Here is a 4,658-nt window from a genome sequence, read left to right as displayed (position 1 = left end):
TTTCTTGCCCCCAGCCTTGTACTCCTGTCAGAAAAGATTTTTTAAATTGAAACAAGTGCCAAAACATTGGTTAGGGGGTTGCTTTGGCTTTTTTGAAGCAGAGATCCTTATCTCCTTCTTCGTCCAAATTATAGCCAAACACTTTATGGTTCCTTAGACACTTATTTTCCTACTGAGCCCCTCTTTCCTAAATTAAGGTTTATAAGACTGAATAAGGTAACATACAATATGGGCATTACATTTTGCTACTGCACTTTTTTAATTAGGACATAAACAATAATGAGCTGTGCACTGTCTTGAGATAAGTTTCACAGTTGTTCTTGTTTGCCAGGGACTCCTTTAGTCACTTCACTCTTGTTTTGTCCATTCATCCAACAGCTCATATCTATTCATACTCAAGGTCTATTACTCAAAATCTATACTTTGTTTTGAAGGTGATATGAGGAAGTTTTCCAAAGAATTACAGTGAAATAGAACCATGGCAGGGTGGAGATTTTAGTATCCATAAATAGGCCCTGACTTTACAAAGTTCCCTGTACTGAGAAAGTAGAAAAGAATACTATTTATGTGTGAAGTAAATTTGCTGTGAATCCTGGCAAATGTGGAAACTGGAATATTTTTTGATTTTGCACGAGTACCAGGTGTTTAGGTAAGCAGCTGAAGGATTGCAGATAAATTGAAATGTGTATGTGGCTGGCAGATTGACCCATGCAGAATTACAGGAACTGAAATGAAGAAATAAACTGATAAATGTTTTGAGGGTTGAAACCTGAAGTAATTAACCTGCACATTAAGTATCATAATCCATATTTTGCTCTTGCTAGCAGGAATCCCAGGAAAACAGCAGTGCTCTGTGTTGAAGGTAAGTAACTACTTATATATAAAAAGCCTGACAGTTATAACTGAAAGACAAATTTACCAAATTGATATTTCACTAAGCATTTCTTAGCCCATTTCCACCCACCATTCAATGTACAAAACACTCTAAATAACCTTTGCAAATTGCTTTGAACATGCTGCTTGTACAAGCCCTATTTCTGACTTTCGTTGAAAACTATGAGAATTATTCAGTAATGTCAACAATAGACCTGCAAACATATGCTCACTTTTAACAAACTCAGGTGAGTTACCTGAATTTTATTTAAAAGATTCTCTCATTTTTACATCATACACTTGAATTAAATTTTACTATAATGGTCTCTATTCAGCCAACAGCTATCTTGGGGTTTTCTTCTGAGTGGATAGTAAGAAGTCAAGTACCATTGGCAGTAAGGCATTTTTGTTGTTTTTCAGTTAAAAATCATATTTGCAGTAATTATTTGAAAACGTCTACATATTTCACGACTAATTCTAGATTTTGACCTTCTGAGTATCTAAGGTGCAATTTATACTTTTAGAGTTGGTAACGCATGTTTTAGGGACAATGAGACAATACACAAAAATTAGTATATGATATTGCAATTATGATGTGTCTGGATGTACTCTCTTTATATATCTAGTTAAAATTATTTATCACTGGAATGTGGGTATACTGAAAAGGTAATATTTTTATTTCATTTCCTATCTAGGTAACTGAACTATAACTTTGCCATTTCACTCTGATGTAAGTTCATTGGGATAAGATGTAAGTTTATAATGAGTTGTTCTTTGAAAGCACTGAAAAATCAAATAACTTTCTTTTCTATAGAAATCTGTAAAATATACCTAATTTATTAATATTTTTGAAAGAATACTCTGAAATTAATGGCAAAAACCCAGACCTCTTATATTCATACATGCTAGAAGATATCTTAAACTTACCGTCAGAAACTTTGTAATGACAGGCTGGGCCAGTCAAATAGATTAACAAAATAAAACACACACAACCTTTCCTATGCTAAAACTATCATATAGTTGAAATTAATTGTCTCCATTTAAAGTTTTACAGTTCAAGAAAGTTTTGGAAATATTTATTATAAGGGCAGTGTAATAAGTCTTCTTTTGAAATGCATTGATAGGAAAACAAAGCTTTTATGTCTGAATTATACTTATTCAATAGCAGCACTTCTCTGACTTTGAATAAATAAATATTAGTAGATAAAAAAGAATGATTATACATCAAACTAAACACTGAAGCAATGTATGCACACTTGCGCATATTAAATATATTTTCTGTTGCTGTTTTCAGTAACTGGAACAGTTTTAACAGTCTTCATCTTAGATTTTGAAATATCTTAAAGATAAAATACCTATGGGTTTTCAGTCAAATATTTTTTAAAAATATTTCCACATAACACTAAAATATATGCTAAGTAATTTTCCTCCTTTATGCTAAATATCTGATTCAACCTTTCAACAAAATTTCACTTTTTAATATCATCAACTAATCAATATTTGCCATTAAAATATAACAACATACTCTCAGAAGTAAAAAAATACTGCTGAAAAGAACCTTCAGAGAATATTTTTAAACACTAAAATATTTAAGATATTGGCAATTTGTATAGCTATACCATGGAATTATAAACATTTTTACCACTTGTTAACCAATCCTAGGAAATAAGTACTTCGACATTTTATTCAGATATGGTAAAAAAGTAATGATCCAATATCACTACATTTCACTAGTTTTAAAAATGGGACAATTAGAATAGAAGAGTAACACAATGGTGTACAGGAAAAATATATGCTCTTTTTCCAGTAGAAGACAAATTATAGGTAGCCTGAGAGATAAATAGACATACTAAAAATATTTTAGAAACAAAAATATTATATTTAAAATTAACTATCTCTAGTTCCATAACTGAAACATAATATTTGGAAATTTAAGTACTTCAAAATAGTTTACATTTTAAAACATTGCTTGTTTTTAACCAGCCTATTCTTTTCTATTCATTCATTACTAAAATATATTCCATAATAATGTCTATAAGCAAATACATCTTCTTAGTAAAGAACAAAACACAGTACTCAAACCAGTATTTTGCCCAGGAACACAGAGCAGTATTAATTCAGGTTTTAGTGGGTCCTTCTCTCCAGCTTACCTCAGAAATAAGTTCTCCAGCATATGTGAGTCTTGGAAGTCTTTGCAGCACATTTCTGTTCTGCTGAGACCATACAAACATGCATGTGCTTTATATTTATGTATATCATTCACACAGAAATATGCTATGTTAAAGAGCCTCAACAGCACAATGAAAGGAAATTGTGGATGGTTGTGAGAATATCATGCTCTTGAAGAACTTCATAAAGCATAAGTTATTAAGTAAGCACTGTCTTGAGCCTGAATTCAGCTAAATAAAGATGAAAGCTTGTCAAAAAGTTGAAATGATACCCTAACAAATTGACAAAATTAATATATTATAAGTCATAAATAGTTTAACCACAAAATTAGATGGGCAGATATGCTGTTGTTCTCTCTTTAATCAAATTACAGAATCTCTCCATTGTAGGCACAGACATGCAATTATATTTCCATAAATAATTATTTAAATTATAATCGAAACATTCAACTCCTGTGAATATTTAAAATATATTCATTGATGTTGGGCTACAGTGTAAAAGAAAAAAATATATAAATGCTGCCACAGGTAATTATTAGTGGCTTGGCTGTCAGTTAGTCAAATCAACTAAAAGACCAATTACTCTGACGATACACAGGTTGAAAGGCTGGTTAAAGTAGAGTTCATTGCTGACATTAGGCTGTGTTTGGTGAGTTCTGATTCCACAGCAGTGGGGGTGAATTTCCTGTGAATTATTCTAATGAGGATATTTTGCATTTGAATACACATACAGTAACTTGTTCTCAACTTCAATCTCTTAACGTTGCTTAAACCTTAAAACACACAGACCACACTTCCCATGATGCAAGCACTGAATTACATTTCTTGCTAGAAAAACTAAGGTTTAAATAAAGACACAGATAACGACACAAAATATTTCCTGCAAATCTCTTTTTCTTTCAAGCATGTCTGTGGGGACCTGAGTAGGTCATGTAGGAAATTCTACTTCTGAAAGAAGGCAAATTGCTCTTGAAAATTCTACATAGAGAGTACAACCATGTCCTCCTTATGGAATATGTTTCCCTTCAGAAACATCAAATCCAAGGCGATTTTTTAGATGACTATAAGCAGTCTGGAAGGACTTATCAGTCAGATAAGCAGCCTGCATACCTGACATCTATGGTCTGATGCTGTTGGTTCACTTTCAGAGAGCAATGACTATAGCACTAATTACATTCAAAGACCTGTAGTACTTTAATTCTTTGCTTTCATTAAAAGAAAAATTGACACACAAATCATAAATTTAGAGAAGTAAATTAGAAATGGATGGCAAAGTTCTTAAAAATATCTCCCCAATCACTCTGAAGAATATTTTTAATTTGTTCATATATGCTAAGAGCAATATCAGAGCACCCTAAGAAATCTCAAGCTTTACTCTCCACTGCTCAATATTTTTCACAGTTTGATTCAAAAAATAAGTCTACTTGTCTTCTTCAGTCACTACAGAATTTTAGTACTACATACTGCTGAAAAGATATATTAAACCAGCCACTAAAGTGCTGGGAGAAAAGACTTCTAGGTGTTTCAAACCAAATTCAAGTATTAAGCACCATAATGCTGTGCTCATACTCAGGGTACTACATCAATAATTGTATCTCTCCTTACACAAAGACAGAC

The 4,658-nt window shown here is 32.1% G+C and overlaps 1 long non-coding RNA gene across 1 annotated transcript in view; it reads left to right on the top strand.

Moving 5' to 3' along the window:
• Positions 1-822: 822 nt before the first annotated feature.
• The window catches only part of LOC102036409, a 7,571-nt gene continuing 3,735 nt past the window's right edge, over positions 823-4,658 (top strand). The window contains exons 1-2 of the long non-coding RNA XR_265272.1: positions 823-862; positions 1,569-1,624. This is a non-coding gene — a long non-coding RNA (uncharacterized LOC102036409). The remainder of the gene's footprint in view (positions 863-1,568; positions 1,625-4,658) is intronic.

Source organism: Geospiza fortis, unplaced genomic scaffold (assembly GCF_000277835.1).
Source record: "Geospiza fortis unplaced genomic scaffold, GeoFor_1.0 scaffold53, whole genome shotgun sequence".
NCBI classification, from domain to species: Eukaryota; Metazoa; Chordata; class Aves; order Passeriformes; family Thraupidae; genus Geospiza; species Geospiza fortis.
This window is presented reverse-complemented; position numbering and strand designations above follow the sequence as displayed.